Source organism: Dama dama, chromosome 8, assembly GCF_033118175.1.
Source record: "Dama dama isolate Ldn47 chromosome 8, ASM3311817v1, whole genome shotgun sequence".
Lineage (NCBI taxonomy): Eukaryota > Metazoa > Chordata > Mammalia > Artiodactyla > Cervidae > Dama > Dama dama.
The window spans coordinates 38,756,464-38,769,726 of record NC_083688.1 but is presented as its reverse complement, the minus strand read 5'-3'; positions in this window follow the sequence as shown (position 1 = coordinate 38,769,726).

Here is a 13,263-nt window from a genome sequence, read left to right as displayed (position 1 = left end):
CTGCCCGCCTGCCTTATACTAACCTTGTTTATTCCTGTCTCATGGAGCTTCAGCTGCATTGGTCTCTGTTCCATGGATAGGACAACATTGTTCCTGCCTCAGGACTTTCATACTTGCTATTACTTCTTGGATAACTCTCTCCACTTATATTCTGCTGGGAGATTCCACTTACTGTTCAGGTTTCGCTCAAGTGCTCAGTTTATATACCTCTTTGACTCTATCCCCATTCACTTTTTATCATATTGCACTTTTGTTGTACTCATGTATGAATGTGAGAGTTGGACTATAAAGAAAGCTGAGCACTGAATAATTAATGCTTTTGAACTGTGGTGTTGGAGAAGACTCTTGAGAGTCCCTTGGACTGCAAGGAGATCCAACCAGTCCATCCTAAAGGAGATCAGTCCTGGCTGTTCATTGGAAGGACTGATGTTGAAGCTGAAACTCCAATACTTTGACCACCTCATGTGAAGAGCTGACTCATTGGAAAAGACCCTGATGCTGGGAGGGATTGGGGGCAGGAGGAGAAGGGGATGACAGAGGATGAGATGGTTGGATGGCATCACTGACTCAATGGACATGAGTTTGGGTAAACTCCGGGAGTTGGTGATGGACAGGGAGGCCTGGCGTGCTGTGACTCATGGGGTTGCAAAGAGTCAGACCCGACTGAGCGACTGAACTGAACTGAACTGAACTGAATTTAAGCATGAAACTCTTTGGCTACAGGATGATAACAGGGTATGGGAGGGTGAGAGCAGGAGCTGGGAGACCAGTTAAGAAACCATTGCAATAATCCAGGCAAGAAGTGATCCTAACTTGGACCAGGTGGCAGTGGGATGTTGAGAAGTAGTTGAATTCTGGATGGATTTTGAAAGTAGAGCTGACAGAATTTGCTGTTGGATCAGATGTGGAATGTGAGAAGGAGATCACATGGAAGATTTTTCTCTAAGCGAACACCCAGAATGCCAAATAATCAGAGGCCTAACAAAAAGTCTATTGGCTTTGGAGTTTAGAAGATGCTAAATGATCTGGGTGAAAGTATTTCATGGTTAGTGATAGGGATGGAGGTAAGGTTGAGCTAAATTAAGTTATAAATGAAACATAAGGGAGTAGAAGTAATAAGCTACTCTTATGACTATATATGGAAAGGAGTCTTACAGTAGCTAGGACACTCTCAGTCAAGGGAAAGTTGTATATATATTTTTGAAGATGGGGAAAAATTGAGTGTATTTATGTGCTGAGGACAGAAACCAATAGAAAAAGAGTGACTGAAAGCACCAAGTAAAGCACCCTAAACTGAGTCCCCTGAAGAGATGGGAGTGGAAGTGTCTGCAACTCAGAGCTCACACAGAGGGGCTAGGTCTGAACAAAGGAGGACTCTGGAGAGAAGGAGGGGTGTGGCTGTCACTGCTTATATATGAAAGAAACAAGAAGTTGAAAGAGTTCTTGCTGGTTAGGATATGTGTATTCTGTGAATTAGGAGGTTATGGGCTTCCCTGGTGACTCAGATGATAAAAAAATCTGCCTGCAATGCAGGAGACCCAGGTTTGGTTCCTGGGTCAGGAAGATCCCCTGCAAAAGGAATGGCTACCCATTCCAGTATTCTTGCCTGGAGAATTCCATGGACAGAGGAGCTTGGCAGGCCACAGTCCATGGGGTTGCAAAGAGTTGAACATGACTGGGTGACTAGCACTTTCACTTTCAGGAGGTTATGTCATGAGCCAGGCAGTTCAGAATGAACAGGAAAGGAAGCATAGGATTATGGCTGCAATGAGGACCCAGCAAAAGCTAGAGGTTGTAAATATGTAGCTGAACCAACGCACATGGTTGTATGAAACAGACTCACATAAGAGTAAACAGTTTTTGCAATAAAACTTCCATCCACAGACACCATATCCAGTTTCTTAAGAATTAATAAAACATGATCTACAAGCCCAAAGCCACAGTTTCAACTAGTAAAGAACAAATGGTGCCCAAACTTTCCTTACTCAATTTGTGCGTAGTCTACACCAAAGCCGAGTGCTAAAATAGGTTTAGGTCAACGTCAGATTTATTTCACTAAGGACTCCCATACTCACTGCCTCTTTCACACCACTTTTAAGAATATATCCACTTCAGTTTTCCATCTTGTCCATTTCAACATCCGATTTCTCTGATAGTAATACATATCACACAATTATAAAACTTTTAAATCTCACCTTTATTTGTTTTTTAAACAGAGAGAATATTACCTGGTCTTTACTTAAAACATAAATCTTAAAATTAAACTATTTCATTCTAGAAGCTTTTCCAGCATACTTTTAAGATTTCATCAAGTCTTTCGATTGCACTTAAAGAAAGAGAGATAATTAAGTGTAGTTGAAAACTGCTTTATCATTGCAATAGTTGTATCATTAATTTTTTCCATTGGGCAATGTGCTTAGCAACTTGCACATTAAGCCTTCTATTAAAGTTATACTAATATCATAAATATGCAAAAAGGAAATCACTCTGAAAGTTCAAAATAATAGCAGTAACCTTTCCCTCATATAAAACCTTTTATCTTGAGATGTCCGTACACTTCCCCAAAAAGCCTGAGTACCCTGCCCAACCACTTTTGCAAGGAGTCAATTAAAACAGCAACCTCACTTTATTCACTGACTCAAAATGCTAGTAAGGATCGCAAAGCAAACACCCAATATAATCATGGTTTTAATTCTTAATGTTTCCTATGGCAGCATGTATAATCTTTAAGAGGACCAGACCTCTCGTCTGTATGAAGTCCGCCTTGGCTGCCTCCTTCTTGATTTTATTATTTAGCCATAGCTGATGGAGTGTGATAGAAGGCAGAGTCGGGAGGGGAGGGTGGACAGCTGTGGCAAACTCTTTCATATGACTGGAGAAACACCCACATCTCTCACACAGAGACACACATGCACAATGATGCAATCATGGCTAGAAATGAATCACGGCCCTTGAGGCGAGAGCCCAAGACTAATGCTCTCTAAGGAGCCCATGGGCCACCTGGTGAACTGTCTACAGCAGGCCCATTACTGAACAAAGAGCAGGTGAGGAATGAGAAAAAGGAAAAAGGAGGGGCTGAGGCACTGGCTTCCAAGTTTTGAAACACATTCTCTTGAGATTATTCCCAGGGAATTATTTCTGGGCACCGGAAGGGGAAACTGAGATTTGGCCTGATTGATAACATGCAAACTCACTGTGAGATAAAGGATGACTTCCTTTATTTCCCTGGGCCTTAGTTTCCCCATCTCTAAAATATGAGGAAATTATATAACTACGACTCCTACTTTCTCCACTGAAAGTGCAAGTTGCTCAGTTGTGTCTGACTCTTTGCGACCCCATGGACTATAGAGTCCATGGAATTCTCCAGGCCAGAATACTGGAGTGGGTAGCCTTTCCCTTCTCCAGGGGATCTTCCCAACCCAGGGATTGAACCCAGGTCTCCCGCACTGCAGGCGGATTCTTTACCAGCTGAGTCACAATGGAAGCCCAACACCCTATGAAACAAAGTCATTATTTTCTGTCTCTCAAGAGAAATAGAGTGTCATTAAAAAGAGTGGAGGGAACACTTCCCTGGTGGTACAGTGGATAAGAATCCACCTGCCAATGCAAGGACATGGGTTCAATCCCTGCTCTGGGAAGATCCCACATGCCAAGGGGCAGCTAAGCCCATGCGCTACAATTGCTAAGCCTTTGATCTAATGCCCCTGTTCTGCAACAAGAGAAGTCACTTCAAGGAGAAACCCACACACCACAACGAAGAGTAAAGTCTGGCTTGCCGCAACTAGAGAAAAGCCCATGAAGCAACAAAGACCCAGCACAGCCAAAAATAAACTAATTAATTAATTTTTTTTAAAAAGTGGAGGGAATCATTCTTCAGAAAAGTATTTCAGATTCTGGAGGAAGTATGACAAGCTCTCTGGCATGTTTCAGCCCTGCCGCTTCCATTTGAAATGACAAACTAGCATAAAGAGTGGAGAGGAAAACCATTTTTTTCTTCGTCTAGTCCTGAAGTCCTGTAAATGTCCGAGAGGCATTTTACTGACACGTATACACTGCTGCAGACAGAATCAAGAGGAGCATTTCTGACCACCTCCAGTCTCCTGGAAATGCGTAGTGTGGAATATTTCTCACCACAGTGGCTAATTCTGCCCAGTCACCACCTTTGGAGACATTATTCCTAAAAGTGTCATTTTCCTAGCATTGCGTCCCAGGGTGCCATTTATTGAACAAGTAACAAAAATCCATAACTATGTCAGCCTCGTTTTTCACCTGAAGAAGAAGTGAAAAAGAAAGATAACTTCCCCCAGCCTAGGTCAAGCCCAATCTAGGACTTGAAAACAACAATAAGAACATTTGGGAGGGGGAAACCAAGCAAGGATCCACAAGAGAGACCAGTGGGTGCTCACACCCTAGGCAGCAGCTACAGTACCCAAGAGGTCCCCAGATCTCTCTTTTGCTTTTGAGAAAGTGGGAGGAGGACAGGGGTTATCCTAGATTTTTCATTTTAATTGATGCCCTTGGAAACCATGTTTCTTCGATTATGGAGGGTGTCTGAGGTCTTCCAGATTGGAAGAACAAAGGTCCTATTGAGTAACTGAAGAGAGAGCTGAGTTGAGCTGAACTGAACTACAAGTTGACCACAATTTGGGGTTTGCTTGTAAGTGATATGGCTTTGGTTACCCCCAAAGTGGTCAATCTCCTTTCAGTACTCTTCATGACTGTGATCTGTTGCCTCTCTCTGGTGTTCTTAGAAAGTTGTACAAGACAAGACCCAGACACATCATATCAGAAGGACAAGGTGCTGAGAAAATTTTGCAAGGTAAGAGGAAGCAAGTGTCAGAAAAGGGATTTTTTTAGATTGGGGTCACAGAGAGCCACAGGAGAAAAGAAAGTTAATTCTATCTCCAGAGAAATGGAAAACTGTCTTGTTGAAGATCAAACCCATATTTGCGTAGAACCAGATCTGCAAGTTTAATATTACTCTTGAAGTTTATTTTTTCCCAAGTGTTTTAGCGTAGGTATTATCTACTTTCAATTAGTACAATAACTATATATCTAAAACTGACATTTACAAAACCAATCAGATGAGGGGCTATATTGATTCTCTCAAAGAGCCTCCCTAATGCACTATGTTACTCACTCAGTCATATCCAACTCTTTGCAACACCATGGACTATAGCCTGCCAGGGTCCTTGGGCTTTTCCAGGTAAGAATACTGGAATAGGTTGCCATTTCTTCCTCCAGGGCATCTTCCCTACCCAGGGATAGAACCTGGGTCTCCTGCATTGGCAGGCAGATTCTTTACCATTTGAGCCACCAGGGAAGCCTAAGGCACTAAAACTATGATTTACAAAAAAAAAAATATTTTTTCATAGTATCTTTCAGGAGGACCATTATTATAAAAAGTGAATACTGGTGGTTTCAGACACACAAAAAAATAGTCAAGATATATGATTTAGTATTGTTCAAAAAACTTGCCCATTTATATAGAAAACAAAGATTTTATATTTAAAATTTCACTGCTCATGAATTTGGTTTTACCTAAAATTGTTGCAGGAAGGGGGACCCCTTCCAGGGCCTGAAACTGGGCTCTTGTCTAACACTCAGAAATGAATTGTCCAAGGTGACACATCTGCTGACAAAGCAAGAGATTTTATTGGGAAAGGGCACCTGGGTGGAGAGCAGGAGAGTAAGGGAACCCAGGAGAACTGCTCTGCCGCATGGCTCGCAGTCTTGGGTTTTATGGTGATGGGATTAGTTTCCGGGTGGTCTTTGGCCAATCATTCTAACTCAGAATCTTTCCTGGTGGTGCACGCATCGCTCAGCCAAGATGGATGCTAGCAAGAGGGATTCTGAGAAGTGGATGGACACGCCGTGTCTCCTTTTGACCTTTCCCGAACTCTTCCGGTTGGTGGTGGGTTATTAGTTCCATATTCCTTATCAGGATCTCCTGTCATAGAACAACTCATGCAAATGGTTACTATGGTGCCTGGCCAGGGTGTGCGGTTTCAATCAGTGTGCTTCCCCTAACAAAATCATATTATTTGCAGCTGTGTCCATCCCACAAATTGTTGACACATAAACTACCATGCTGTTTATGTATCAAGTCAACAACTATTCCATGCTTGTTATATGCCCCAAATTATGTAGTCCCTGTGAGAGGTATAGAGACAGGATATGCACAGTACTCCTTGTGACATGGATTACAATGTTATCCCCCAATAACTCTGTTCTTTCAGGTCACAAATGGGTTGCTTTTGTCTTCTAATAATCCATGTGGTCTGCAGCAGAAATTTTCTAGATGGCAACCAATGGGTTCACTAATTGTTTGGGTTTGTCCAAGACAGAGAGAGTTCCTAGGATGCCAGAGTTCCAGAGTTAAAATTGGGAAGGTCCCAGGCAACCTTGGATAAGTTGTTCACACTAAAGAACTGAGGAAAAAATGAAATTAGTAAATCATATTAGTGCAATAGTCACTATAATTCTGGTCACCAATTCCATTGTGTGTAGGTTTTTCCCACACTGTTCAGTAATTCTCTGACACCAGTTGAGCATCCTACAGTTCAGCTCAATGCTATCCCTATGTACTGGGAGATAGTATCACATCTCACAGGTTAACAGCTCAGACCTACAAGTCTGCTCCCCACCCTGAACTTCAGACACCAATTGTAAGTCCAAGCTGTCATCTGTGCTTCTGACTGACATGCTCTAGACTGGAGACTCCAATAACCCACTCCTTGAGTTTGACAAATTTGGTAGAGTTGCTCACAGAACTCAGAGGAACATTTTATTTACTTAGATTATCAGTTTACTATAAAAAGATATGGCAGAACGGACAGGAACAGCCAGATAGAAGAGATTCAGAAGGGCAAGGTAAGAGGAAAGGGTGCAGAGAGCCTCCATGCCGTCTCCCAGCCACACTCTTGCTGAACCCCCATTGCATTCACCAACCTGGAAGCTCTCTGAACCCCCCACTACCCCTCACTACATGGACATGATTGATTAAATCATTAACCACTGTTGATTGAACTCAATCTCTAGTCCCACTCCATCTCTGTGGAGGTGGGGAGTAGGAGGTGGGGAAACTGAAAGTTCCACCCTCTAATCACACAGTTGGTTCCACTGGCAACCAGCCCCCATCCTTAGGTGTGGTTGAAAAGTCACCTCACTAATATAACAAAAGGCACCTTTATCATTCTCACTGATTAAAAATTCTGAGGGTTTTAAGAGTTGTGTGCAAGAAACTGGGATGAAGAGTATCTATTTCTTATTATAAATCACAGTATCATGCGCCCAGTCATGCTTGTCTTCTTTTTCATCCTCTCTCTCTCTCCTTTCCCATCCCATATTCATATCTCAGGGTACCTCTATGGCACATTGACTAAGAACCAGACTCTGGTTTCCAAATAGATATATGGCTAAGTTCCAGTCTTGTCATGACTTTTTTAAGAATCTTGAATGACTAAATTTCTCCAGTACTGCTTCCTTACTGTAAAATACTAATAGCTGTTTAGGTTTGGCAATTGAGAAAATGCATGTGAAGTATTTACCACCATGTCGGACACCTATGTCACCTTGTATATATGGTAAGTGCTATTATCTCACACATCACATAGTTATGGATATTTCAGACTTTCTGGGTTCTGGATATAGTGAGTCTGATTTCAGACTGTGCTGTGGGCCAACTGGGATTAAATCTTCCACCACAGGGTATTTGCAGAGCCATAAGCAGATCAATCCTTTGTCCCTTCACTAGTATGAAGCCAGAGCTTTTTCAATTTTATTCATGCAGACTTTTCAACCAAGGTCTTTGCGTTATTGTTTACATATGTATCACACACACACACACACACACACACACACACACACACACAGATTTTTATGCTGCTGAGATGGGAGAGGTAGGATAAATATTTTTTCCTTTGTTTCTTGACAAATTAGTGAGTATGAGGAAAACGATGTGACACTAAAGAGGGACAAAAAAAAATGGAGAGACAGGATCAGGAGTGGAGGAGGGGAGAAAGTACTGGGACAAGAATTGCAGAAAGGAGACTTGGTGGGGCACACAGTTCCTGATAAAAGCAGTTAGGAAGCCCCACCAGCCACTGTGTATGACCTCCTGGTAATTTCCCTGGGGAGTCCCCCTCAGAGAACTTGTATATCCAGAATCAGGAGGAAGTTGAGCTAGGTAAATTCCCAAACAGAGGGGCTGGCTAGATGATGACCTAAAGACAGACAGGACAAGTTTCCAGGCGGGTTTCCCCTCCCTGCTCCAACAGTCATGAACGTGAGCTGAGCCAAGTAGAGGGGGATGCTGTGACTAGCGATTCTTGCTGGTATTTTCTTTTGTCTCTCAGCTTCCTGGGTTTGACATGCAGGAATCTGAGGCTTTTCTGTGACCACTCTTTGTCTGGGATTCTTTCCTCAAGAGGCGTTCATGAATTTGTCAGGACTGCCAGGAAAGAGCGTGAGTCACAGCTTCTGAGCAGACAATATTCGGCTTTAGAAATTCCCAGAGATACGACTTGTTTATAGGAAAGGAAACAGAGCTATTCTGGGCTGCCAGGGGAAGAGGAAAGCACTGCTCATATTTTTCAAATGCTATGCTGAAAGGTCATACAAGCGGCCAGAGTGCCAGCAAGAACCTGGTATAGACAGTGATGCTAGCAGTTCATTTGTCTACATTTTGGAGGCTATTTTTAAGCTTGGCATTTAAAAATGTAAGACTCATGGCATTGAAATTCTACTCTCAGTCTTAAACCCGGAGGCCAGAGCTTGCTGAGTATGAGCCAGTGAGGTGCGGGGGCGGGGGGGTGTAATCGAGGGAGCAGGGCCTGAACCTTTGGCTGGAGAGAGAGGCGCAGACACGAAAGGCACCATCTTGGACAACCTTCCAGCTGCACATGTCATGAGCAGGCCACTGATTTCCATTCCCATTGTAGGGAAGTAAAATTTCCTCTACCTTCCTGCAGCCTCCAGCTGGGACGGAAAAACAGATTAACAGGAGAAAAGTAGACACATTTTATTTACATATAAATGAGGGTCCCCATAAGAAAAATGAAAAATGAAGAGCGAAAGAAGTGACTAGACCAAAGTGCTTCTCTACTGGGTGGAACAAAGAGTAGCAGTTTTGGAAAAGTACCTAAAACAAAAGGGGTGGCCAAAGGAGGACAAGCTGTGGAACAAGTTTTTTGTTTGTACAGATTTTTCTCAGCCTCGATTCCCCATTTCCAATGATAAGAATGTTTCTTTCTCCTGGCACAGGGAGGGCACCTTTCATGTGGAAACATTATTTCTTGCGTTTAAGAAGAAAAAGGAACATCCGAGTGCTATCCTTACATCTGCTGTTTTTCAAGCACATTTAAAACAAAGTAATTAATACACTGAAGCATCACATATTGAGGCGGCATGTCCTCAACTCCTTTACTGTATTCCATACTGCCTCCTCTAATGTGGTTTTTTCATAGTGTTAACAACTCTGATGTCAACTGCCATTATCTTAGACAACTGTCCAAAGCTACCAACTTTAGAGAATGTGCCCAAAGAGACAGGTTCAGGGGGGTTCTCTCCCACAACCCTTGCTTCTGCATTGGCCCACTTTCTTGTGTATTGAGTTTGGCCCTGGTATGTTCAAACTCATCAAGACACCATTTACACATTTGTCATTGTTAGCAGAGCCAGTCAGCTGATAACAGAGATTGATTTCCAAGGAAAAAAGAATCCACTGAGTATTCACTGATTCAACAATAATTAACCTATGTGATAATTTCATAGACACCACATTTGATAAAATCAATACCTTTTCCTGATAATGAAGTAAACATTTAAATAGAATTAGGATGACCTTTAAATGTGATAAAGGTTCTCTTGGCTTAAAATAAATAAAGCATATATTTAATGAGTAAACACTGGAAATATTCAAAATCAGAAATAAACATAAAGATGTCCTTCAATATTTTTATCACCTTATATTCTCTGACTAAGGCAGTAAGTCTTGAAACAAAAAGAATCAATTTTGTGAACTAAGATACTAAATAAAGTACTCAAAAATCACATAAGCATATATCTGAAAAAGCCAAATGAATTAACTAAAAGCTTTCTTCATTAATAAAGACTTATAAAGTGACTTGGAATAGGATAAATACCTAAAAAGCAATAATACTCCAACTGACAATAACCAAATATACCATAAAATGGAAAAGAAAAGCTATTCAAAGAGCAACAAATAAAAGACATACCAATTCAATGTGAAATGTGTTAAAACTTTGATTGAGAGATACAATTTGAATAATTAATAGGAAGAGTTACATTTATATTAAATGGAAAATTTTAACATAAAGGCATCATGGCTTCTCAAACTTATTAAAATAATTCTATCCAAAAATACAACAGGACCTTTCTGGGAAGTCATTAGAATTAGTGTGGACTAACTGTTAAGCTTGGTGCTTATCTTATAACAAGGGACCAAAACTCTAAACAGGAAGAATTAGCAAAATGTATTCTTAGGGATCAGTCTTGTCAGATATCAGAATATAGATGTGAAGAATCAGCAATTATAACTGTGAGTTTTGATATAAATGTAAAAATGTAAACCAAAGGAAAAGACCAAACACCCTGGGGACAGATTCTGTTACACTTAGTGTCACTTTTATAGATGGCTCTATAGTTTACAAAGCTTTCTACCTGCATTACCATTTATGCTTCAAAATCATACAGTGAAACAAGAATTATCATTATGCTTATTTTCTTTATGAAGCAATTGATACTCAGAAATTAAATGACTTGCCCAACATAATAAAGAGAAGATGAATGGGGACTTGAGCCCAGATTTTTTGACCTCCCAAAGCAGGCCTCCTTTTACTATATTTTTCTCACAAAGCAATGGAGAATGGATATTTTTTAAGTGATACTGAAATTTAGAGAGAAAAAGATTTAGACTCACCATATATCCCTGCCAAAGATTAAAAAAAAAAAAAAAATCTGGTTGTCTGAAGATTTCAATATTAAAAATCAAATTATAGAAACCTTGGCAAAAGAAAAAAAAACATAGAGACATGAGGCTGAACCAACATCTGAGATGTCTCCTCACTGAGCCCACTCATAAGTAGGGAGCTGCAATGCTTCTACTCTGTCCTGTTTTCTAGGACCGGCAACCCCTATCTAACTGCAGATGAATTTCCCATTATCACAAAGATGTAGAAGTTCCCAAAGTAAAGATGAAACTCTCAAGGAAATAACTGTTCAGAGAAAGTGTGTAGTCTTCTTGTTGGACTCCAATGACTTGGGAGCATTCACTGGATCTTATAGATGGGCAATATCAGGAGTGGAAGAGAAGTCCCTACAGGTTGAGTTTAATTAAACAAACAGTTGTTGCACTGAACCAGGAAGGGATTTTGTGGATGACTCATGTTGTGATCACTTCAGTAGGCAGGAAGCTATGAACTTTCTCATTCACCTCCTACACCCCCTCTCCATCACAGACATTAAGTCTGCTCCTCCAAATGCAAGAATATTGATGGAGTTTTGATGTGTGTGAGAGGTACAGGCAGATTTGTGGTTATTTACGGAAACCAGGAAATCCCGAAAATTAAAGTGATCTAGAGAAATCCATTTTACTCCTCTGAAGCCAAGTTTTCCTTTCTGTAGCATGGAAATGTCTTTCTCCAACCCCTTTTGTCCCTCAGGATGTCAAAATAATAAAACAGAAAAAAACTTCATGTAAAGTTCATTGGGACCTCAGGGAAATGTGTCATGAAATGACACAGTCTCATTGTCACCTGATATCTCATGACTTCAGCTGGCTCCACTTCTTTGCATTTCCCTTTTGGCAGGGAACTTTGCCATCTTTACATTTAACATGTCTCTGTTGAGGGACCAGCACTATTAAGCTGGTGCTTTGACAACTACATCGACATGAGACCAGGATATACGACATGCAAAGGTGAAAGGACAGTGACTAAGGGGAGCAAATGAGCTTTTAAACAAGCCTGACACCATCCAGCTAGTTTTCATATTGCCTCCTGTGAAAAATCCTGACATATTGGTACATTGCTATGAGTTATTTCTTCATATAACTGGCTATAGTAGCCTAACATTATTTGATCTTGTGAAGTGTTATCTGGGACTACAAACTTATTTTATTTTAAGCTCAATGACATTTCATCAGCAGTTAACACAGCATGAATAGCTAAAACTCACTTTGGCACAGTGCATGAGGCTCCCAGGATTTCACTGCTTTATTTTTGTTCGAATACATAGCTCTCTGACTTTTCTACTTTTGATAGTTTTTGTTTTGATACAGCTTTGTGAGTTATGAGCCATATTTTTTGGTCCATTATTATATATTATATTATTTATTTCACCACTAGGTGTATTTATTATCTGTTATAGTGGAAACTAATTCACTTCATTTCCCTACGTTAGATACATCTAAAAAGGGAAGACATTTACTTCCTGATCATGCTTATTGGGGTAGAATGAAGAGGAGACAGAGATGGCCATTAAGTACTCTATGAGATGCTTCCATTCTGACAAATCTCTGTTCTGGGCTCGGAGAGGACTTAAACACAGGCAGGGTTCTCACTGAACCTTCAGAGGATTTTCTCAATTTGAAACTAAAACCCAAAAAGCCTTTGACAAAATTCAACATCCATTTATGATAAAAACTCTCCAGAAAGCAGGCATAGAAGGAACATACCTCAGTATAATAAAAGCCATAATATATGATAAACCCACAGCAAACATTATCCTCAATGGTGAAAAATTAAAAGCATTTCCCCTAAAGTCAGGAACAAGACAAGGGTGCCCACTCTCACCACTACTATTCAACATAGTTTTGGAAGTGTTGGCCACAGCAATCAGAGCAGAAAAAGAAATAAAAGGAATCCAGATAGGAAAAGAAGAAGTAAAACTCTCACTGTTTGCAGATGACATGATCCTCTACATAGAAAACCCTAAAGACTCTACCAGAAAATTACTAGAGCTAATCAACAAATATAGTAAAGTTGCAGGATATAAAATAAACACACAGAAATCCCTTGCATTCCTATACACTAACAAAGAGAAAACAGAAAGAGAAATTAAGGAAACAATATCATTCACCATTGCAACAAAAAGAATAAAATACTTAGGAGTATATCTAAAGAAACAAAAGACCTATATATAGAAAACTATAAAACACTGATGAAAGAAATCAAAGAGGACACAAATAGATGGAGAAATATACCGTGTTCGTGGACTGGAAGAATCAATATTGTGAAAATG